The sequence below is a fragment of the Oncorhynchus clarkii genome, chromosome 25, assembly GCF_045791955.1.
Source record: "Oncorhynchus clarkii lewisi isolate Uvic-CL-2024 chromosome 25, UVic_Ocla_1.0, whole genome shotgun sequence".
Taxonomy (NCBI): Eukaryota; Metazoa; Chordata; class Actinopteri; order Salmoniformes; family Salmonidae; genus Oncorhynchus; species Oncorhynchus clarkii.
In genome coordinates, this window is record NC_092171.1 from 40,949,568 (window position 1) to 40,975,346 (window position 25,779).

General features: G+C 39.6%; 1 pseudogene; it reads left to right on the forward strand.

Moving 5' to 3' along the window:
* Positions 1–25,779, forward strand: part of LOC139383800 (prospero homeobox protein 1-like) — a 96,342-nt pseudogene that overhangs the window by 64,685 nt on the left and 5,878 nt on the right.

Consider the following 25,779-nt stretch of genomic DNA (forward strand, 5'->3'; position numbering starts at 1 on the left):
ACACACCTCCCTGTGGTGTAGTAAGAGCAGGGACATCCCACAGACAATGTTATGTAGTATTACTAAAGAGAATATGTAACATATAAAATGTAATATAGTATAATGTGTAACATAATATAAAATGTAATATAAGAGAATATGTAACATAATATGTAATATAACATAATATGTAATATAATAATATATAATAATAATAATAATATATAATATATGTAATATGATATCTAATATAAATGTAATATGTAATATAATATGTCATATGATATGTCATATAATATGTAATATAATATAATATGTAATATAATATATGTAATATGATATTTAATATAAATGTAATATGTTAAATAATATGTAATATAATATGTAATATAATATGTAATATCATATGCAATATGTAATATAATATAATACTAAATATAATATATAATATAATAGGTAATATATGTCATATAATATGTAATATTATATACTATGTAATATACTATATAATATAATATGTAATATAATATGTAATATAATATGTAATATCATATGCAATATGTAATATAATATAATACTAAATATAATATATAATATAATAGGTAATATATGTCATATAATATGTAATATAACATTGTGTGTAATATAATATACTATGTAATATAATATGTAATATAATATGTAATATCATATGTAATATAATATGTAATATAACATGTAATATAATATGTAATATAATATGTAATATAAAATGTATTATAATATGTAATATAATATGTAATATAATATAATATGTAATATAAAATGTAATATAATATGTAATATAATATGTAATATAATATCATATGTAATATAATATGTAGTATAATATACTATGTAATATAATATGTCGTATAATATGTAATATAATATGTAATATAATATGTAGTATAATATGTAGTATAATATGTAATATAACATGTAATATAACATGTAATATAATATACTATGTAATATAATAAGTAATATAATATGTAATATAATATGTAGTATAATATGTAATATAATATGTAATATAATATGTAATATAACATGTAATATAATATAATATGTAATATAATATCATATGTAATATAATATGTAATATAATATGTAATATAATATGTAGTATAATATGTAATATAATATCATATGTAATATAATATGTAATATCATATGTAATATAATATGTAGTATAATATGTAATATAATATGTAATATAATATGTAATATAATATGTAGTATAATATGTAATATAATATATAATATAATATGTAATATAATATGTAATATAATATCATATGTAATATAATATGTAGTATAATATGTAATATGATATGTAATATAATATGTAGTATAATATGTAATATAATATACTATGTAATATAATTTGTAATATAATATCATATGTAATATAATATGTAATATAATATGTAATATAATATCATATGTAATATAATATGTCATATAATATGTAATATAATATGTAATATAGTATGTAGTATAATATGTAATATAATATACTATGTAATATAATATGTAGTATAATATGTAATATAATATCATATGTAATATAATATGTAGTATAATATGTAATATGATATGTAATATAATATGTAGTATAATATGTAATATAATATGTAATATAGTATCATATGTAATATAATATAATATGTAGTATAATATCATATGTAATATAATATGTAGTATAATATGTAATATAGTATCATATGTAATATAATATGTAATATAATATCATATGTAATATAATATAATATGTAATATAATATACTATGTAATATAATATGTAGTATTATATGTAATATAATATGTAATATCATATGTAGTATAATATGTAATATAATATACTATGTAATATAATATGTAATATAATATCAAATGTAATATAATATCATATGTAATATAATATGTAGTATAATATCTAATATAATATGTAATATAGTATGTAGTATAATATGTAATATAATATACTATGTAATATAATATGTAATATAATATGTAATATAATATAACATGTAATATAATATAATATGTAATGTAATATAATATGTAATATAATGTATAATATAATATAATATATAATATAATGTGTAATATAATATAATAGGTAATATAATATAACATGTAATATAATATAATAGGTAATATAATATAATAGGTAATATAATATATAATATAATGTATAATATAATATAATATATAATATAATGTGTAATATAATATAATAGTTAATATAATATAATATGTAATATAATATAATAGCTAATATAATATACTATGTAATATAATATAATATGTAATATAATATAATAGCTAATATAACATAATATGTAATATAATAGGTAATATAATATAATATGTAATATAATATAATATATAATATAATAGGTAATATAATATAATATGTAATATAAATCACAGTTGCCAAAGAAAACAATATTAAAGCACACACTTACCGGTATAAATACTTTTTGTTGATGTACAATGCCTTCGAAGTATTCACCCTCCTTGCGCCTGCGAAGTATTCACCCTCCTTGGCATTTTTCCTATTTTGTTGCCTTTCAACCTGGAAATAAAATAGATTTTTTGGGGGGTTTTGTTTCATTTGATTTATACAACATGCCTGCCACTTTGAAGATGCAACATATTTTTTCTTGAGAAACAAACTAGAAATAAGACAAAAAAAACGGAAAACTTGAGCATGCATAACTATTCACTACCCCAAAATCAACACGTTGTAGAGCCACCTTTTGCAGCAATTATAGCTGCAAGTCTCTTGGGAAATGTCTCTATAGCTTGGCACATCTAGCCACCTGGGATATTTGCCCATTCAAGGCAAAACTGCTCCTGCTCCTTCAAGTTGGATGGGTTCCTGCTGGTGTACAGCAATATTTAAGTCATAGCACATATTCTCAATTGGATTGAGGTCTGGGCTTTGACTAGGACATTCCAAGACATTTAAATGTTTCCCCTTAAACCATTCGAGTGTTGCTTTAGCAGTATGCTTAGTGTTATTGTCCTGCTGGAAGGTGAACCTCCGTCCCAGTCTCAAATCTCTGGAAGACTGAAACAGGTTTCCCTCAAGAATATCCCTGTATTTAGCGCCATCCAACATTCCTTCATTTCTGACCAGTTTTCCAGTCCCTGCCGATGAAAAACATCCCCACAGCATGATGCTGCCACCACCATGATTCACTGTGGGGAGGGTGTTCTCGGGGTGATGAGAGGTGTTGGGTTTAATTGCAAGACATAGTGTCTTCTTTGATGGCGAAAAAGCTAAATTTGAGTCTCATCTGACCAGAGTACCTTCTTCCATATGTTCGGGGAGTCTCCCACATGCCGTTTGGTGAACACCAAATGTGTTTGCTTATTTTTTTATTTAAGCAATGGCTTTTTTCTGGCCACTCTTCCGTAAATCCCAGCTCTGTGGAGTGTACGGCTTAAATTGGTTCTATAGACAGATACTCCAATCTCCGCTGTGAGCTTTGCAGCTCCTTCAGAGTTATCTTTGGTCTCTTTGTTGCCTCTCTGATTAATGCCCTCCTTGCCTGGTCCGTGAGTTTTGGTGGGTGGCCCTCTCTTGGCAGGTTTGTTGTGGTGCCATTTTTTTTCCATTTTTTAAGTAATGGATTTAATGGTGCTCTGTGGGATGTTCAAAGTTTCAGAATATTTTTTATAACTCAACCCTGATCTGTACTTCTCCAAAACTTTGTCCCTGACCTGTTTGGAGAGCTCCTTGGTGTTCAGGTGTATATATACTGAGATCATGTGACATATCATATCATGTGACACTTAGATTGCACACAGGTGGACTTTATTTAATTAATTATGTGACTTCTGAAGGTAATTCGTTGCACCAGATCTTATTTAGGGGTTTAATAGCAAAAGGGGGTGAACGTATTTTTTTAAATCAAGTTATTTTTTTCATTCATGTAGCCAGTACAGTCTCCTTGTGTAGTTGTTGTTTTATCTTCCTGTAACTTTGTAGCCAGTTGTCTCCATGTGTAGTTGTTGGTTTATCTTCCTGTAACTTTGTAGCCAGTACAGTCTCCATGTGTAGTTGTTGGTTTATCTTCCTGTAACTTTGTAGCCAGTACAGTCTCCATGTGTAGTTGTTGGTTTATCTTCCTGTAACTTTGTAGCCAGTACAGTCTCCATGTGTAGTTGTTGGTTTATCTTCCTGTAACTTTGTAGCCAGTACAGTCTCCATATGTAGTTGTTGGTTTATCTTCCTGTAACTTTGTAGCCAGTACAGTCTCCATGTGTAGTTGTTGGTTTATCTTCCTGTAACTTTGTAGCCAGTACAGTCTCCATGTGTAGTTGTTGGTTTATCTTCCTGTAACTTTGTAGCCAGTACAGTCTCCATGTGTAGCTGCATATTGCATCATGATTACATTATCTTTTCCAACTGTTCTGTTCTCTGGTTTTAATGTCTATTCTAGAATGCCCTTCTAACCAATCAGAAATTAGTATTTAAAAATGCTGTGGTATAAACATGTTTTAAACAGACAGTGTAGTTTAATATTACTGAAGGACAGGAATCATAATAATTAATAATGATCAATATTACTCTCTCTGTCTCTCTCTCTCTGTCTTTCTCTCTGTCTCTCTCTTTCTCCCTCTCTCTCTCCCGCTCTCTCTCTCTCTCTCTCTCTCTCTCTCTCTCTCTCTCTCTCTCCCGCTCTCTTTCCCTCTCTCTCTCCCGCTCTCTTTCCCTCTCTCTCTCCCGCTCTCTTTCCCTCTCTCTCTCTGTCTCTCTCTCCCCCTCTCTGTCTCTCTCTCTCTCTCTCTGTCTCTCTGTCTCTCTCTCTCCCGCTCTCTCTCTCTCTCTCTCTCTCTCTCTGTCTCCCTCTCTCTCTTTCTCCCTCTCTCCTGCTCTCTTTCCCTCTCTCTCTCTGTCTCTCTGTCTCTCTCTCCCGCTCTCTCTGTCTCTCTGTCTCTCTCTCCCGCTCTCTCTCTCCCCCTCTCTCTCCCCCCCTCTCTCTCTCTCTCTCTCTCTCCCTCTCTCTCTCTCTGTCTCCCTCTCTCTTTTTCTCCCTCTCTCCTGCTCTCTTTCCCTCTCTCTCTCTGTCTCTCTCTCCCTCTCTCTGTCTTTCTCTCTCTCTCTCTCCTGCACTCTCTCCCTCTCTCTGTCGCTCTCTCCCCCTCTCTCTGTCGCTCTCTCCCCCTCTCTGTCTCTCTCTCTCTCTCTCTGTCTCTCTCTGTCTCTCTCTCTCCCGCTCTCTTTCTCTCCCTCTCTCTGTCTTTCTCTCTATATCTCTCTCTCCCCCTCTCTCTCTCTCTCTCTCTCTCTCTCCCTCTCTGTCTCTCTCTCCCTGTCTCTCTCCCGCTCTCTTTCCCTCTCTCTCTCTGTCTCTCTCTCCCCCTCTCTGTCTTTCTCTCCCTCTCTCTGTCTTTCTCTCTCTCTCTCTCCCGCACTCTCTCCCTCTCTCTGTCGCTCTCTCCCCCTCTCTGTCTCTCTCTCTGTCTCTCTCTCTTTCCCTCTCTCTGTCTCTCTCTCCCCCTCTCTGTCTGTCTGTCTCTCTCTCTCTCTCTGTCTCTCTCTCTCTTTCTCTCCCGCTCTCTCTCCCTCTCTCTGTCTCTCTCTCCCCCTCTGTCTTTCTCTCTCTCTCTCTCTCTCTCTCTCCCGCTCTTTGTCTTTCTCAACCCTCTCTCTGTCTTTCTCTCCCTCCCCTCGCTCCCTCTCTCCCCCTCTGTCTTTCTCTCCCTCACTCCCCTCTCTCTCTCTCTGTCTCTCTCTCCCCCTCTCTGTCTTTCTCTCTCTGTCTCTCTCCCCCTCTCTGTCTGTCTGTCTGTCTCTCTCTCTTTCTCTCCCTCTCTGTCTCTTTCTCTCCCGCTCTCTCTCCCTCTCTCTGTCTCTCTCTCCCCCTCTGTCTTTCTCTCTCTCTCTCTCTCTCTCTCCCGCTCTCTGTCTTTCTCTCCCTCTCTCTGTCTTTCTCTCCCTCCCCTCGCTCCCTCTCTCCCCCTCTGTCTTTCTCTCCCTCACTCCCCCTCTCTCTCTCTCTGTCTCTCTCTCCCCCTCTCTGTCTTTCTCTCTCTGTCTCTCTCCCCCTCTCTGTCTGTCTGTCTGTCTCTCTCTCTTTCTCTCCCTCTCTGTCTCTTTCTCTCCCGCTCTCTCCCCCTCTGTCTTTCTCTCTCTCTTTCTCCCTCTCTCTCTCTCTCTCTCCCGCTCTCTCTCCCTCTCTCTGTCTTTCTCTCCCTCTGTCTTTCTCTCCCTCTCTCTGTCTTTCTCTCCCTCTCTCTGTCTTTCTCTCCCCCTCCCTCCCCCTCTCTCTGTCTTTCTCTCCCTCACTCCCCCTCTCTCTGTCGCTCTCTCCCCCCCTCTCTCTCTCTCTCTCTCTCTCTCTCTCTGTCTCTCTCTCTCCCGCTCTCTTTCTCTCCCTCTCTCTGTCTTTCTCTCTCCGTCTCTCTCTCCCCCTCTCTCTCCCCCTCTCTCTCTCTCTCTCTCTCCCGCTCTCTTTCCCTCTCTCTCTGTCTCTCTCTCCCCCCTCTCTCTCTCTCTATCTCCCTCTGTCTCTCTCTATTTCTCCCGCTCTCTTTCCCTCTATCTCTGTCTCGCTCTCCCTCTCTCTGTCTTTCTCTCCCTCTCTCTGTCTTTCTCTCCCTCTCTCTGTCTTTCTCTCCCTCTCTCTGTCTTTCTCTCTCTCTCTCTCCCCCTCTCTCCAGTTTAACCGCTGCATCACGTCTCAGCTCATCAAGTGGTTCAGTAACTTCAGAGAGTTCTATTACATCCAGATGGAGAAGTTTGCTCGGCAGGCCATCAACGAGGGAGTGACCACTAACGAGGACCTGTCTGTGGGCAGGGAGTCTGAGCTCTACCGAGCCCTCAACATGCACTACAACAAGGCCAACGACTTTGAGGTATGACAGCTGTAGGTTTAAGGGGTGGTTGGAGGAGAGGAACGGGTGGATCTTGCATTCACATTTGAATCTCTCCTTCCTTCCTCTCTCTTTCTCTCTATCTCTCTCTCTCTTCTATTTCTGACTCTCTCTGGGACCCTATGCTATTCAACACAGTCACATCCGCATCATTTAGAAGCCCATTACACAGCATTTAACCTAATACACACACACACAGTCTATAAGAAGGCAGTTTGGGGGCGAACCCACAGAAGACTCAAACATATGTCAAGTGGACCAAGAAAAGGTTTTTTTACATAATGAGTCAGGTACCACCTCTCTGTCCTCTCTTCATCTCTCTGTCCTCTCTTCATCTCTCTGTCCTCTCTGTCCTCTCTGTCCTCTCTTCATCTCTCTGTCCTCTCTTCATCTCTCTGTCCTCTCTTCATCTCTCTGTCCTCTCTTCATCTCTCTGTCCTCTCTTCATCTCTCTGTCCTCTCTTCATCTCTCTGTCCTCTCTTCACCTCTCTGTCCTCTCTTCACCTCTCTGTCCTCTCTTCATCTCTCTGTCCTCTCTTCATCTCTCTGTCCTCTCTTCACCTGTCTGTCCTCTCTTCATCTCTCTGTCCTCTCTTCATGTCTCTGTCCTCTCTTCATCTCTCTGTCCTCTCTTCATCTCTCTGTCCTCTCTTCACCTGTCTGTCCTCTCTTCATCTCTCTGTCCTCTCTTCATCTCTCTGTCCTCTCTTCACCTGTCTGTCCTCTCTTCATCTCTCTGTCCTCTCTTCATGTCTCTGTCCTCTCTTCATGTCTCTGTCCTCTCTTCACCTCTCTGTCCTCTCTTCATCTCTCTGTCCTCTCTTCATCTCTCTGTCCTCTCTTCATCTCTCTGTCCTCTCTTCACCTCTCTGTCCTCTCTTCACCTCTCTGTCCTCTCTTCATCTCTCTGTCCTCTCTTCATCTCTCTGTCCTCTCTTCACCTGTCTGTCCTCTCTTCATCTCTCTGTCCTCTCTTCATCTCTCTGTCCTCTCTTCACCTGTCTGTCCTCTCTTCATCTCTCTGTCCTCTCTTCATGTCTCTGTCCTCTCTTCATGTCTCTGTCCTCTCTTCACCTGTCTGTCCTCTCTTCATCTCTCTGTCCTCTCTTCATGTCTCTGTCCTCTCTTCATGTCTCTGTCCTCTCTTCATCTCTCTGTCCTCTCTTCATCTCTCTCTCCTCTCTTCATCTCTCTCTCCTCTCTTCATCTCTCTGTCCTCTCTTCATCTCTCTGTCCTTCCTCATTCTTCTGCTGTTAAACTCAGACCTATGAAACTGGAACCACAGCCTATTCAGCAAGTCCCCCCCCCCCCCCACACACACACATCCATTCTCCTCCTTTTGCCAAATTTAGCATCATCAAAGTTCCACCTTGGACTGTCCCCCACCTCCTCCCCCTCTTCCCTTCTCTGTTTGAGTCTGTTCCACCGGCTCTCCTTCTTTTGATGGTTATCTACTCTGTCAATGTTCATCCATTCCCCTCTCCTCCTCCTATCCACCCGTTCCTCTCCTCTCCCCTCTCCTCCTCCTATCCACCCGTTCCTCTCTTCTCCTCTCTTCTCCTCCAATCCACCCTTTCCTCTCCTCTCCTCTCTTCTCCTCCTATCCACCTGTTCCTCTCCTCTCCTCTCTTCTCCTCCAATCCACCCTTTCCTCTCCTCTCCTCTCTTCTCCTCCTATCCACCCGTTCCTCTCCTCTCCTCTCTTCTCCTCCTATCCACCCGTTCCTCTCCTCTCCTCTCTTCTCCTCCTATCCACCCGTTCCTCTCCTCCTCTCTTCTCCTCCTATCCACCCGTTCCTCTCCTCTCCTCTCTTCTCCTCCAATCCACCCGTACCTCTCCTCTCCTCTCCTCTCTTCTCCTCCAATCCACCCGTACCTCTCCTCTCCTCTCTTCTCCTCCAATCCACCCGTTCCTCTCCTCTCCTCTCTTCTCCTATCCACCCGTTTCTCTCCTCTCTTCTCCTCCTATCCACCCATTCCTCTCCTCTTCTCCTCCTATCCACCCGTTCCTCTCCTCTCCTCTCTTCTCCTCCAATCCACCCGTTCCTCTCCTCTCCTCTCTTCTCATCCAATCCACCCGTTCCTCTCTTCTCCTCTCTTCTCCTCCGATCCACCCGTACCTCTCCTCTCCTCTCTTCTCCTCCTATCCACCTGTTCCTCTCCTCTCCTCTCTTCTCCTCCAATCCACCCTTTCCTCTCCTCTCCTCTCTTCTCCTCCTATCCACCCGTTCCTCTCCTCTCCTCTCTTCTCCTCCTATCCACCCGTTCCTCTCCTCTCCTCTCTTCTCCTCCAATCCACCCGTACCTCTCCTCCTCTCTTCTCCTCCAATCCACCCTTTCCTCTCCTCTCCTCTCCTCTCCTCTCTTCTCCTCCTATCCACCCGTTCCTCTCCTCCTCTCTTCTCCTCCTATCCACCCGTTCCTCTCCTCTCTTCTCCTCCAATCCACCCGTACCTCTCCTCTCCTCCTCCTATCCACCCGTTCCTCTCCTCTCCTCTCTTCTCCTCCAATCCACCCTTTCCTCTCCTCTCCTCTCCTCTCTTCTCCTCCTATCCACCCGTTCCTCTCCTCCTCCTATCCACCCGTTCCTCTCCTCTCCTCTCTTCTCCTCCTATCCACCTGTTCCTCTCCTCTCCTCTCTTCTCCTCCTATCCACCCGTTCCTCTCCTCTCCTCTCTTCTCCTCCTATCCACCCGTTCCTCTCCTCTCTTCTCCTCCTATCCACCCGTACCTCTCCTCTCCTCTCTTCTCCTCCTATCCACCCGTACCTCTCCTCTCTTCTCCTCCAATCCACCCGTACCTCTCCTCTCCTCTCTTCTCCTCCTATCCACCCGTACCTCTCCTCTCCTCCTCCTATCCACCTGTACCTCTCCTCTCCTCTCTTCTCCTACAATCCACCCGTACCTCTCCTCTCCTCACTTCTCCTCCTATCCACCCGTTCCTCTCCTCTCCTCTCTTCTCCTCCTATCCACCCGTTCCTCTCCTCTCTTCTCCTCCAATCCTCCCGTACCTCTCCTCTCCTCTCCTCTCTTCTCCTCCAATCCACCCGTACCTCTCCTCTCCTCTCTTCTCCTCCAATCCACCCGTTCCTCTCCTCTCCTCTCTTCTCCTATCCACCCATTCCTCTCCTTTTCTCCTCCTATCCACCCGTTCCTCTCCTCTCCTCTCTTCTCCTCCAATCCACCCGTTCCTCTCCTCTCCTCTCTTCTCATCCAATCCACCCGTTCCTCTCTTCTCCTCTCTTCTCCTCCGATCCACCCGTACCTCTCCTCTCTTTTCCTCCTATCCACCTGTTCCTCTCCTCTCCTCTCTTTTCCTCCAATCCACCCTTTCCTCTCCTCTCCTCTCTTCTCCTCCTATCCACCCGTTCCTCTCCTCTCCTCTCTTCTCCTCCTATCCACCCGTTCCTCTCATCTCCTCTCTTCTCCTCCTATCCACCCGTTCCTCTCCTCCTCTCTTCTCCTCCTATCCACCCGTTCCTCTCCTCTCCTCTCTTCTCCTCCTATCCACCCGTACCTCTCCTCCTCTCTTCTCCTCCAATCCACCCTTTCCTTTCCTCTCCTCTCCTCTCCTCTCCTCTCCTCTCTTCTCCTCCTATCCACCCGTTCCTCTCCTCCTCTCTTCTCCTCCTATCCACCCGTTCCTCTCCTCTCTTCTCCTCCAATCCACCCGTACCTCTCCTCTCCTCCTCCTATCCACCCGTTCCTCTCCTCTCCTCTCTTCTCCTCCAATCCACCCTTTCCTCTCCTCTCCTCTCCTCTCTTCTCCTCCTATCCACCCGTTCCTCTCCTCCTCCTATCCACCCGTTCCTCTCCTCTCCTCTCTTCTCCTCCTATCCACCCGTTCCTCTCCTCCAATCCACCCGTTCCTCTCCTCTCCTTTCTTCTCCTCCAATCCACCTTTTCCTCTCCTCTCCTCTCCTCTCTTCTCCTCCTATCCACCCATTCCTCTCCTCTCTTCTCCTCCTATCCACCCGTTCCTCTCCTCCTCTCTTCTCCTCCTATCCACCCGTTCCTCTCCTCTCCTCTCTTCTCCTCCTCTCCACCCGTACCTCTCCTCCTCTCTTCTCCTCCAATCCACCCTTTCCTCTCCTCTCCTCTCCTCTCCTCCTATCCACCCGTTCCTCTCCTCCTCTCTTCTACTCCTATCCACCCGTTCCTCTCCTCTCTTCTCCTCCAATCCACCCGTACCTCTCCTCTCCTCTCTTCTCCTCCAATCCACCCATACCTCTCCTCTCTTCTCCTCCAATCCACCTGTACCTCTCCTCTCCTCTCTTCTCCTCCTATCCACCCGTTCCTCTCCTCTCCTCTCTTCTCCTCCTATCCACCCGTTCCTCTCCTCTCCTCTCCTCCAATCCACCCGTTCCTCTCCTCTCCTCTCTTCTCCAATCCACCCGTACCTCTCCTCTCCTCTCTTCTCCTCCTATCCACCCGTACCTCTCCTCTCTTCTCTTCTCCTCCTATCCACCCATTCCTCTCCTCTCTTCTCCTCTCCTCTCCTCTCCTCTCTTCTCCTCCTATCCACCCGTACCTCTCCTCTCCACCCACGGAGAATACTTTGTTGTCGTTTGTCTTTTCCTTCAGTCCCTTTTTCTTTCTCATTCACTCTTTACGTTATAAACTTTTTAATGACTTCATTGTGTGTGTGTGTGTGTGTGTGTGTGTGTGTGTGTGTGTGTGTGTGTGTGTGAGACAGTGCTCGAGCTGGCAGTGAGACAATCAGTGGTAATTAAAGGAACTTCATTAATTACCTTCTCCCTGCTCCTTCTCTTTCCGCTCCTCCCTCTCTTTAGCCTCCCCTTTTAGGTTGTTGAACCTCTCCCCCCTTTCTTTACCTTTCTTCCAGCTCTTTCCTTGCATTCCTCCCTCTCTTCCTCCCAAATATGAATCTCTTTGTTCCCTAATAGCTGGCCTATCCACTCAGAAAATACATGAATAGAAATGGAGAGAGAGGGAGAGGTAGAGAGACAGAGAGAGAGAGAAAGAGAGAGAAAGAGAGAGAGACAAAGAGAGAGACAGAGAGAGAGACAGAGAGAGAGACAGAGAGTGACAGAGAGAGACAGAGAGAGAGAGAGACAGAGACAGAGAGAGAGAGAGACAGAAAGAGACAGAGAGAGAGAGAGACAGAAAGAGACAGAGAGAGAGACAGAGAGAGAGAGAGAGAGACAGTCACCTGAGAGAAATGTGTGTAATAGAGCTGTCTCATAGTCATTGAAAGCCAATTTTTCTATACTTGCTTGTTTTTGTCACATAAACTGAAATTGAGGCGATTCTAATTTTAGCCAACAGGAAATGGAGGAGCGATTTCTTACCGCTGCAGTGCTGCTTGTAGTCTGTATGTCAGAAGAACAGGAGTCGGCCTACTGTATGTTATCTGGCTATGAGCCATGCCATAGGCTGTCGGGAGTGTGTATTTGAAGTTAGTATTTTTATGCGTAAAAGTGATCATTTGAAACAAGTACTACAGTGCCTTGCGAAAGTATTCGGCCCCCTTGAACTTTGCGACCTTTTGCCACATTTCAGGCTTCAAACATAAAGATATAAAAACAAATTTTTGTGAAGAATCAACAACAAGTGGGACACAATCATGAAGTGGAACGACATTTATTGGATATTTCAAACTTTTTTAACAAATCAAAAACTGAAAAATTGGGCGTGCAAAATTATTCAGCCCCTTTACTTTCAGTGCAGCAAACTCTCTCCAGAAGTTCAGTGAGGATCTCTGAATGATCCAATGTTGACCTAAATGACTAAGATGATAAATACAATCCACCTGTGTGTAATCAAGTCTCCGTATAAATGCACCTGCACTGTGATAGTCTCAGAGGTCCGTTAAAAGCGCAGAGAGCATCATGAAGAACAAGGAACACACCAGGCAGGTCCGAGATACTGTTGTGAAGAAGTTTAAAGCCGGATTTGGATACAAAAAGATTTCCCAAGCTTTAAACATCCCAAGGAGCACTGTGCAAGCGATAATATTGAAATGGAAGGAGTATCAGACCACTGCAAATCTACCAAGACCTGGCCGTCCCTCTAAACTTTCAGCTCATACAAGGAGAAGACTGATCAGAGATGCAGCCAAGAAGCCCATGATCAGTCTGGATGAACTGCAGAGATCTACAGCTGAGGTGGGAGACTCTGTCCATAGGACAACAAGTATATTGCACAAATCTGGCCTTTATGGAAGAGTGGCAAGAAGAAAGCCATTTCTTAAAGATATCCATAAAAAGTGTTGTTTAAAGTTTGCCACAAGCCACCTGGGAGACACACCAAACATGTGGAAGAAGGTGCTCTGGTCAGATGAAACCAAAATTGAACTTTTTGGCAACAATGCAAAACGTTATGTTTGGCGTAAAAGCAACACAGCTCATCACACTGAACACACCATCCCCACTGTCAAACATGGTGGTGGCAGCATCATGGTTTGGGCCTGCTTTTCTTCAGCAGGGACAGGGAAGATGGTTAAAATTTATGGGAAGATGGATGGAGCCAAATACAGGACCATTCTGGAAGAAAACCTGATGGAGTCTGCAAAAGACCTGAGACTGGGACGGAGATTTGTCTTCCAACAAGACAATGATCCAAAACATAAAGCAAAATCTACAATGGAATGGTTCAAAAATAAACATATCCAGGTGTTAGAATGGCCAAGTCAAAGTCCAGACCTGAATCCAATCGAGAATCTGTGGAAAGAACTGAAAACTGCTGTTCACAAATGCTCTCCATCCAACCTCACTGAGCTCGAGCTGTTTTGCAAGGAGGAATGGGAAAAAATTTCAGTCTCTCGATGTGCAAAACTGATAGAGACCGTGCTGACGTTGCTTCCAGAGGCAGTTTGGAACTCGGTAGTGAGTGTTGTAACCAGGACAGACGTTTTTTCACGCTATAATCTTCAGCACTCGGCGCTCCCGTTCTGTGAGCTTGTGTGGCCTACCACTTCGCGGCTGAGCTGTTGTTGCTCCTAGACGTTTCCACTTCACAATAACAGCACTTACACTCGACAGGGCAGCTCTAGCAGGGCAGAAATAGGATGAACTGACTTGTTGGAAAGGTGGCATCCCATTACGATGCCACGTTGAAAGTCACTGAGCTCTTAAATAAGGGCCAATCTTCTGCCAGTGTTTGGCTATGGAGATCGCATGGCTGTGTGCTCGATTTTACACACCTGTCAGCAACGGGTGTGGCTGAAATATATGAATCCACTAATTGGAAGGGGTGTCCACATAATTTTGTATATACTGTATAGATGGGCTGCAAGGTGCAACTATAGTGTATTCACTATTTGAAAAAGTCACAAAAAAATTTGCTCTCCGTTCCTTGCCTCAGGCTGCACACGCTGTTCTCTCGTCAAGGGTATCATATTTTCAACCATCAGAAAATTCTCAATATAATCTTATCTTTACTAATATGTCAAATTAGTTTTTTCGATTTAAAATGGCCCATTATCAAATGGGCAAAAACAGAAACAGGGGGATAAAGACTACTCATCCGTATGCACTGGAGCAGCGAATGGATAGGCTGCTGCTGTTGTTTAACTCCACCCATCAACCACTGAAGATCCAATGAGAAGCATGCAGCCTCTCGCTGTGCAACAGGTGATACTCCACCTACACTCTGTCTGCCGTGGGCCCTGTTCCTGTAGCTACCCAGTACTCTGTCTGCCGTGGGCTCTCCAACCCTGTTCCTGTAGCTACCCAGTACTCTGTCTGCCGTGAGCTCTCCAACCCTGTTCCTGTAGCTACCCAGTACTCTGTCTGCCGTGAGCTCTCCAACCCTGTTCCTGTAGCTATTTCGTAGTTAAAGGTAATGTGTCAGCCTATTATTTATGAGATATTTCGTAGTTAAAGGTAATGTGCCAAGACTGCTTCCATCACGTGGACTGGGAGATGTTTCGTATTGCGTCAGATAACAACATTGACGAATACGCTGATTCGGTGTGCGAGTTCATTAGAACGTGCGTTGAAGATGTCGTTCCCATAGCAACGATTAAAACATTCCCTAACCAGAAACCGTGGATTGATGGCAGCATTCGTGTGAAACTGAAAGCGCGAACCACTGCTTTTAATCAGGGCAAGGTGTCTGGTAACATGACCGAATACAAACAGTGCAGCTATTCCCTCCGCAAGGCTATCAAACAAGCTAAGCGCCAGTACAGAGACAAAGTAGAATCTCAATTCAACGGCTCAGACACAAGAGGCAGGTGGCAGGGTCTACAGTCAATCACGGACTACAGGAAGAAATCCAGCCCAGTCACGGACCAGGATGTCTTGCTCCCAGGCAGACTAAATAACTTTTTTGCCCGCTTTGAGGACAATACAGTGCCACTGACACGGCCTGCAACGAAAACATGCGGTCTCTCCTTCACTGCAGCCGAGGTGAGTAAGACATTTAAACGTGTTAACCCTCGCAAGGCTGCAGGCCCAGACGGCATCCCCAGCCGCGCCCTCAGAGCATGCGCAGACCAGCTGGCCGGTGTGTTTACGGACATATTCAATCAATCCCTATACCAGTCTGCTGTTCCCACATGCTTCAAGAGGGCCACCATTGTTCCTGTTCCCAAGAAAGCTAAGGTAACTGAGCTAAACGACTACCGCCCCGTAGCACTCACATCCGTCATCATGAAGTGCTTTGAGAGACTAGTCAAGGACCATATCACCTCCACCCTACCTGACATCCTAGACCCACTCCAATTTGCTTACCGCCCAAATAGGTCCACAGACGATGCAATCTCAACCACACTGCACACTGCCCTAACCCATCTGGACAAGAGGAATACCTATGTGAGAATGCTGTTCATCGACTACAGCTCGGCATTCAACACCATAGTACCCTCCAAGCTCGTCATCAAGCTCGAGACCCTGGGTCTCGACCCCGCCCTGTGCAACTGGGTACTGGACTTCCTGACGGGCCGCCCCCAGGTGGTGAGGGTAGGCAACAACATCTCCTCCCCGCTGATCCTCAACACTGGGGCCCCACAAGGGTGCGTTCTGAGCCCTCTCCTGTACTCCCTGTTCACCCACGACTGCGTGGCCACGCACGCCTCCAACTCAATCATCAAGTTTGCGGACGACACAACAGTGGTAGGCTTGATTACCAACAACGACGAGACGGCCTACAGGGAGGAGGTGAGGGCCCTCGGAGTGTGGTGTCAGGAAAATAACCTCACACTCAACGTCAACAAAACTAAGGAGATGATTGTGGACTTCAGGAAACAGCAGAGGGAACACCCCCCTATCCACATCGATGGAACAGTAGTGGAGAGGGTAGCAAGTTTTAAGTTCCTCGGCATACACATCACAGACAAACTGAATTGGTCCACTCACACAGACAGCATCGTGAAGAAGGCGCAGCAGCGCCTCTTCAACCTCAGGAGGCTGAAGAAATTCGGCTTGTCACCAAAAGCACTCACAAACTTCTACAGATGCACAATCGAGAGCATCCTGGCGGGCTGTATCACCGCCTGGTATGGCAACTGCACCGCCCTCAACCGTAAGGCTCTCCAGAGGGTAGTGAGGTCTGCACAACGCATCACCGGGGGCAAACTACCTGCCCTCCAGGACACCTACACCACCCGATGTCACAGGAAGGCCATAAAGATCATCAAGGACATCAACCACCCGAGCCACTGCCTGTTCACCCCGCTCTCATCCAGAAGGCGAGGTCAGTACAGGTGCATCAAAGCTGGGACCGAGAGACTGAAAAACAGCTTCTATCTCAAGGCCATCAGACTGTTAAACAGCCACCACTAACACTGAGTGGCTGCTGCCAACACACTGACACTGACTCAACTCCAGCCACTTTAATAATGGGAATTGATGGGAAATGATGTAAATATATCACTAGCCACTTTAAACAATGCTACCTTATATAATGTTACTTACCCTACATTATTCATCTCATATGCATACGTATATACTGTACTCTATATCATCGACTGTATCCTTATGTAATACATGTATCACTAACCACTTTAAACTATGTCACTTTGTTTACATACTCATCTCATTTGTACATACTGTACTCGATACCATCTACTGTATCTTGCCTATGCTGCTCTGTACCATCAATCATTCATATATCCTTATGTACATATTCTTTATCCCCTTACACTGTGTACAAGACAGTAGTTTTGGAATTGTTAGTTAGATTACTTGTTATTACTGCATTGTCGGAACTAGAAGCACAAGCATTTCGCTACACTCGCATTAACATCTGCTAACCATGTGTATGTGACAAATAAAATTTGATTTGATTTGATTTGTGTCAGCCTATTATTTATGAGATATTTAGTAGTTAAAGGTAATGTGTCAGCCTATTATTTATGAGATATTTCGTAGTTAAAGGTAATGTGTCAGCCTATTATTTATGAGATATTTAGTAGTTAAAGGTAATGTGCCAGCCTATTATTTATGATATATTTAGTAGTTAAAGGTAATGTGTCAGCCTATTATTTATGAGATATTTAGTAGTTAAAGGTAATGTGTCAGCCTATTATTTATGATATATTTAGTAGTTAAAGGTAATGTGTCAGCCTATTATTTATGAAATATTTAGTAGTTAAAGGTAATGTGTCAGCCTATTATTTATGAGATATTTCGTAGTTAAAGGTAATGTGTCAGCCTATTATTTATGAGATATTTAGTAGTTAAAGGTAATGTGTCAGCCTATTATTTATGAGATATTTAGTAGTTAAAGGTAATGTGTCAGCCTATTATTTATGAGATATTTGGTAGTTAAAGGTAATGTGTCAGCCTATAATTTATGAGATATTTGGTAGTTAAAGGTAATGTGCCAGCCTATTATTTATGAGATATTTAGTAGTTAAAGGTAATGTGTCAGCCTATTATTTATGATATATTTAGTAGTTAAAGGTAATGTGACAGCCTATTATTTATGAGATATTTAGTAGTTAAAGGTAATGTGTCAGCCTATTATTTATGAGATATTTAGTAGTTAAAGGTAATGTGTCAGCCTATTATTTATGAGATATTTAGTAGTTAAAGGTAATGTGTCAGCCTATTATTTATGAGATATTTGGTAGTTAAAGGTAATGTGTCAGCCTATTATTTATGATATATTTAGTAGTTAAAGGTAATGTGCCAGCCTATTATTTATGATATATTTAGTAGTTAAAGGTAATGTGTCAGCCTATTATTTATGAGATATTTCGTAGTTAAAGGTAATGTGTCAGCCTATTATTTATGAGATATTTAGTAGTTAAAGGTAATGTGTCAGCCTATTATTTATGATATATTTAGTAGTTAAAGGTAATGTGACAGCCTATTATTTATGAGATATTTAGTAGTTAAAGGTAATGTGTCAGCCTATTATTTATGAGATATTTCGTAGTTAAAGGTAATGTGTCAGCCTATTATTTATGAGATATTTAGTAGTTAAAGGTAATGTGTCAGCCTATTATTTATGAGATATTTCGTAGTTAAAGGTAATGTGTCAGCCTATTATTTATGAGATATTTAGTAGTTAAAGGTAATGTGCCAGCCTATTATTTATGAGATATTTCGTAGTTAAAGGTAATGTGTCAGCCTATTATTTATGAGATATTTGGTAGTTAAAGGTAATGTGTCAGCCTATTATTTATGATATATTTAGTAGTTAAAGGTAATGTGTCAGCCTATTATTTATGAGATATTTCGTAGTTAAAGGTAATGTGTCAGCCTATTATTTATGATATATTTAGTAGTTAAAGGTAATGTGTCAGCCTATTATTTATGATATATTTAGTAGTTAAAGGTAATGTGTCAGCCTATTATTTATGAGATATTTCGTAGTTAAAGGTAATGTGTCAGCCTATTATTTATGAGATATTTAGTAGTTAAAGGTAATGTGTCAGCCTATTATTTATGAGATATTTAGTAGTTAAAGGTAATGTGCCAGCCTATTATTTATGAGATATTTCGTAGTTAAAGGTAATGTGTCAGCCTATTATTTATGAGATATTTGGTAGTTAAAGGTAATGTGTCAGCCTATTATTTATGATATATTTCGTAGTTAAAGGTAATGTGTCAGCCTATTATTTATGATATATTTAGTAGTTAAAGGTAATGTGTCAGCCTATTATTTATGATATATTTAGTAGTTAAAGGTAATGTGTCAGCCTATTATTTATGATATATTTAGTAGTTAAAGGTAATGTGTCAGCCTATTATTTATGAGATATTTCGTAGTTAAAGGTAATGTGTCAGCCTATTATTTATGATATATTTAGTAGTTAAAGGTAATGTGTCAGCCTATTATTTATGATATATTTAGTAGTTAAGGGTAATGTGTCAGCCTATTATTTATGAGATATTTCGTAGTTAAAGGTAATGTGTCAGCCTATTATTTATGAGATATTTAGTACTTAAGGGTAATGTGTCAGCCTATTATTTATGAGATATTTCGTAGTTAAAGGTAATGTGTCAGCCTATTATTTATGAGATATTTAGTAGTTAAAGGTAATGTGTCAGCCTATTATTTATGATATATTTCGTAGTTAAAGGTAATGTGTCAGCCTATTATTTATGAGATATTTAGTACTTAAGGGTAATGTGTCAGCCTATTATTTATGAGATATTTCGTAGTTAAAGGTAATGTGTCAGCCTATTATTTATGAGATATTTAGTAGTTAAAGGTAATGTGTCAGCCTATTATTTATGATATATTTCGTAGTTAAAGGTAATGTGTCAGCCTATTATTTATGAGATATTTAGTAGTTAAAGGTAATGTGTCAGCCTATTATTTATGAGATATTTAGTAGTTAAAGGTAATGTGTCAGCCTATTATTTATGAGATATTTAGTAGTTAAAGGTAATGTGTCAGCCTATTATTTATGAGATATTTAGTAGTTAAAGGTAATGTGTCAGCCTATTATTTATGAGATATTTAGTAGTTAAAGGTAATGTGTCAGCCTATTATTTATGAGATATTTAGTAGTTAAAGGTAATGTGTCAGCCTATTATTTATGATATATTTCGTAGTTAAAGGTAATGTGTCAGCCTATTATTTATGAGATATTTCGTAGTTAAAGGTAATGTGTCAGCCTATTATTTATGAGATATTTAGTAGTTAAAGGTAATGTGTCAGCCTATTATTTATGAGATATTTAGTAGTTAAAGGTAATGTGTCAGCCTATTATTTATGAGATATTTCGTAGTTAAAGGTAATGTGTCAGCCTATTATTTATGAGATATTTAGTAGTTAAAGGTAATGTGCCAGCCTATTATTTATGATATATTTAGTAGTTAAAGGTAATGTGTCAGCCTATTATTTATGAGATATTTAGTAGTTAAAGGTAATGTGTCAGCCTATTATTTATGATATATTTAGTAGTTAAAGGTAATGTGTCAGCCTATTATTTATGAAATATTTAGTAGTTAAAGGTAATGTGTCAGCCTATTATTTATGAGATATTTCGTAGTTAAAGGTAATGTGTCAGCCTATTATTTATGAGATATTTAGTAGTTAAAGGTAATGTGTCAGCCTATTATTTATGAGATATTTAGTAGTTAAAGGTAATGTGTCAGCCTATTATTTATGAGATATTTGGTAGTTAAAGGTAATGTGTCAGCCTATAATTTATGAGATATTTGGTAGTTAAAGGTAATGTGCCAGCCTATTATTTATGAGATATTTAGTAGTTAAAGGTAATGTGTCAGCCTATTATTTATGATATATTTAGTAGTTAAAGGTAATGTGACAGCCTATTATTTATGAGATATTTAGTAGTTAAAGGTAATGTGTCAGCCTATTATTTATGAGATATTTAGTAGTTAAAGGTAATGTGTCAGCCTATTATTTATGAGATATTTAGTAGTTAAAGGTAATGTGTCAGCCTATTATTTATGAGATATTTGGTAGTTAAAGGTAATGTGTCAGCCTATTATTTATGATATATTTAGTAGTTAAAGGTAATGTGCCAGCCTATTATTTATGATATATTTAGTAGTTAAAGGTAATGTGTCAGCCTATTATTTATGAGATATTTCGTAGTTAAAGGTAATGTGTCAGCCTATTATTTATGAGATATTTAGTAGTTAAAGGTAATGTGTCAGCCTATTATTTATGATATATTTAGTAGTTAAAGGTAATGTGACAGCCTATTATTTATGAGATATTTAGTAGTTAAAGGTAATGTGTCAGCCTATTATTTATGAGATATTTCGTAGTTAAAGGTAATGTGTCAGCCTATTATTTATGAGATATTTAGTAGTTAAAGGTAATGTGTCAGCCTATTATTTATGAGATATTTCGTAGTTAAAGGTAATGTGTCAGCCTATTATTTATGAGATATTTAGTAGTTAAAGGTAATGTGCCAGCCTATTATTTATGAGATATTTCGTAGTTAAAGGTAATGTGTCAGCCTATTATTTATGAGATATTTGGTAGTTAAAGGTAATGTGTCAGCCTATTATTTATGATATATTTAGTAGTTAAAGGTAATGTGTCAGCCTATTATTTATGAGATATTTCGTAGTTAAAGGTAATGTGTCAGCCTATTATTTATGATATATTTAGTAGTTAAAGGTAATGTGTCAGCCTATTATTTATGATATATTTAGTAGTTAAAGGTAATGTGTCAGCCTATTATTTATGAGATATTTCGTAGTTAAAGGTAATGTGTCAGCCTATTATTTATGAGATATTTAGTAGTTAAAGGTAATGTGTCAGCCTATTATTTATGAGATATTTAGTAGTTAAAGGTAATGTGCCAGCCTATTATTTATGAGATATTTCGTAGTTAAAGGTAATGTGTCAGCCTATTATTTATGAGATATTTGGTAGTTAAAGGTAATGTGTCAGCCTATTATTTATGATATATTTCGTAGTTAAAGGTAATGTGTCAGCCTATTATTTATGATATATTTAGTAGTTAAAGGTAATGTGTCAGCCTATTATTTATGATATATTTAGTAGTTAAAGGTAATGTGTCAGCCTATTATTTATGATATATTTAGTAGTTAAAGGTAATGTGTCAGCCTATTATTTATGAGATATTTCGTAGTTAAAGGTAATGTGTCAGCCTATTATTTATGATATATTTAGTAGTTAAAGGTAATGTGTCAGCCTATTATTTATGATATATTTAGTAGTTAAGGGTAATGTGTCAGCCTATTATTTATGAGATATTTCGTAGTTAAAGGTAATGTGTCAGCCTATTATTTATGAGATATTTAGTACTTAAGGGTAATGTGTCAGCCTATTATTTATGAGATATTTCGTAGTTAAAGGTAATGTGTCAGCCTATTATTTATGAGATATTTAGTAGTTAAAGGTAATGTGTCAGCCTATTATTTATGATATATTTCGTAGTTAAAGGTAATGTGTCAGCCTATTATTTATGAGATATTTAGTACTTAAGGGTAATGTGTCAGCCTATTATTTATGAGATATTTCGTAGTTAAAGGTAATGTGTCAGCCTATTATTTATGAGATATTTAGTAGTTAAAGGTAATGTGTCAGCCTATTATTTATGATATATTTCGTAGTTAAAGGTAATGTGTCAGCCTATTATTTATGAGATATTTAGTAGTTAAAGGTAATGTGTCAGCCTATTATTTATGAGATATTTAGTAGTTAAAGGTAATGTGTCAGCCTATTATTTATGAGATATTTAGTAGTTAAAGGTAATGTGTCAGCCTATTATTTATGAGATATTTAGTAGTTAAAGGTAATGTGTCAGCCTATTATTTATGAGATATTTAGTAGTTAAAGGTAATGTGTCAGCCTATTATTTATGAGATATTTAGTAGTTAAAGGTAATGTGTCAGCCTATTATTTATGATATATTTCGTAGTTAAAGGTAATGTGTCAGCCTATTATTTATGAGATATTTCGTAGTTAAAGGTAATGTGTCAGCCTATTATTTATGAGATATTTAGTAGTTAAAGGTAATGTGTCAGCCTATTATTTATGAGATATTTAGTAGTTAAAGGTAATGTGTCAGCCTATAATTTATGAGATATTTAGGATTGGTTTAATGTATATGCCTATACATAAAGTCAATTTGCACAGGGGTTGTTTTGAAGTGAGCATCACCTGACAAAGCGCTGTCTATGTCCTTGTGTTCGGCTTTGAAACGACGTCGACAAAAGACCAGGTTTTCCACTCAATTTCAACCTGTTGTTGAACTCAAAAAACTGCGGGAAGTAGTTTGGGGTGGGTGTGCTGCGATTTTTCTTTTTTGCCGACAGGGGTACGGAGGATGCAGAAACGGTTTTGCCCGCGCTGAAGACATCTACATCCACTAATACAGGACAAGTAAAGGCCCAGTGCACTACTTTTGTGAAAAAGTTCAAACTAACTTGTATTTGAGTGTTTACCAGCCTTTGTAATTTGAGTCTGATAATTATCTGTTCAAAACAGTTAATCTGATAATACTTGTGGAATAAAAATACTTAATATACACTACCGGTCAAAAGTTTGGACACACCTACTCATTCCAGGGTTTTTCTTAATTATACTATTTTATACATTGTAGAATATTAGTGAAGACATCAAAACTATGAAATAACACATATGGAATCATGTAGTAACCAAAAAAAGTGTTAATCAAATCAAAATATATTTTATATTATTCTAAAGTATCCACCCTTTGCCTTGATGACAGCTTTGCACATTCTCTCAACCAGCTTCACGAGGTAGTCACCTGGAATGCAATTTCCATGTTCATTCTTTTGGTACTGGTCCCCCCCCCCCCCCTTGTTTGGAGGACTGTTAGCACAGTGTCCATGGTAAATTAATACTGCAAGAAAATTCATTGTTTTCCATTGTTATTTGATCAAGAAAAATATTTAATTTGATGTGGATGTTTTATGTCTTTGACCACAACTCTGCACCTTTTGATGTGGATGTTTGAGGACGGGATCGTGATCTTTCTGGATTCCATTAGAATGACGTCACAGAGAAAGAGACTACGACTCCCACAATTCCAACTGTTGAAACCTGCAAGATTCTGTTCTCAATTATACAACGACCATTTTCTTTTGTCAAAGCGGCAATGCTGAAAGACAAATGTTTTGCTCGCGCTACAGATGTCTACATCGGCCTGTAAATACTAGTAAAGGGCCAAGTGCACTACTTTTGTGAAAACACGTTTAAAAATATAAATAATAATAATTTCAATATATATATATATTTTTCAAATATTATTATTCTGAATATTCAGAGGTGCTGCAGCACCGTCAGCATCTCCACTTCCTGTTTCAACTGCTTTTTCAGTGAAGTGAGTATTTAAAGATGCTGTTCTGTTGATTTTTGTTTGCATTTGCATTCATGTCAGAGTGGTTAGAGGGACAATAGAGCCCTGAGTACCAGGCCATTAGGACCTGATCGAGGGACAATAGAGCCCTGAGTACCAGGCCATTAGGACCTGATGGAGGGACAGTAGAGCCCTGAGTACCAGGCCATTAGGACCTGATGGAGGGACAGTAGAGCCCTGAGTACCAGGCCATTAGGACATGATGGAGGGACAGTAGAGCCCTGAGTACCAGGCCATTAGTGACCTGATGGTCATTAGCTAGTTGGGTACTACCAACACATATGCCAGAGTGCATAAGAGGAGATTAGAGTTGAATTTTACTGCGGTCAGGACTCATGACAGCCGGTGTGGCGGCAGCCCTATTTTAGGCTTCTTCTATAGTGTATGGAGAGAGGAAACAGTGCAGACACAGTGATCTCAGCCATCTGATTGGCTAGCGATAGGCCTATAGGTGCACTTGATTTGCTCTCCTTCAAAATGGGAACACTTTTCCAACAGCGTGAAAAAAAGGAAGGAACGCAAGACTTTATCGTTGTTTTTAATTTACAGAAATGTCTTGGAGATCGACTAGAAATGTCTTGGTGATCGACTAGAAATGTCTTGGAGATCGACTAGAAATGTCTTGGAGATCGACTAGAAATGTCTTGGAGATCGACTAGAAATGTCTTGGCGATCGACTAGAAAAGTCTGCCGATCGACTAGAAATGTCTTGGAGATCGACTAGAAATGTCTTGGAGATCGACTAGAAATGTCTTGGAGATCGACTAGAAATGTCTTGGAGATCGACTAGAAATGTCTTGGAGATCGACTAGAAATGTCTTGGCGATCGACTAGAAAAGTCTGGCGATCGACTATAAATGTCTTGGAGATCGACTAGAAATGTCTTGGAGATCGACTAGAAATGTCTTGGAGATCGACTAGAAATGTCTTGGAGATCAACTAGAAATGTCTGACGATCGACTAGAAATGTCTTGGCGATCAGCTAGAAATGTTTTGGAGATCGACTAGAAATGTCTTGGAGATCAACTAGAAATGTCTTGGAGATCAACTAGAAATGTCTTGGAGATCAACTAGAAATGTCTTGGAGATCGACTAGAAATGTCTTGGCGATCGACTAGAAATGTCTTGGCGATCGAATAGAAATGTCTTGGAGATCGACTAGAAAAGTCTGGTGATCGACTAGAAATGTCTTGGAGATCGACTAGAAATGTCTGGCGATCGACTAGAAATGTCTTGGCGATCGACTAGAAAAGTCTGGCGATCGACTAGAAATGTCTTGGAGATCGACTAGAAATGTCTTGGAGATCGACTAGAAATGTCTTGGAGATCGACTAGAAATGTCTTGGAGATCGACTAGAAATGTCTTGGAGATCAACTAGAAATGTCTGACGATCGACTAGAAATGTCTTGGCGATCAGCTATAAATGTTTTGGAGATCGACTAGAAATGTCTTGGAGATCAACTAGAAATGTCTTGGAGATCAACTAGAAATGTCTTGGAGATCAACTAGAAATGTCTTGGCGATCGACTAGAAATGTCTTGGCGATCGAATAGAAATGTCTTGGAGATCGACTAGAAAAGTCTGGTGATCGACTAGAAATGTCTTGGAGATCGACTAGAAATG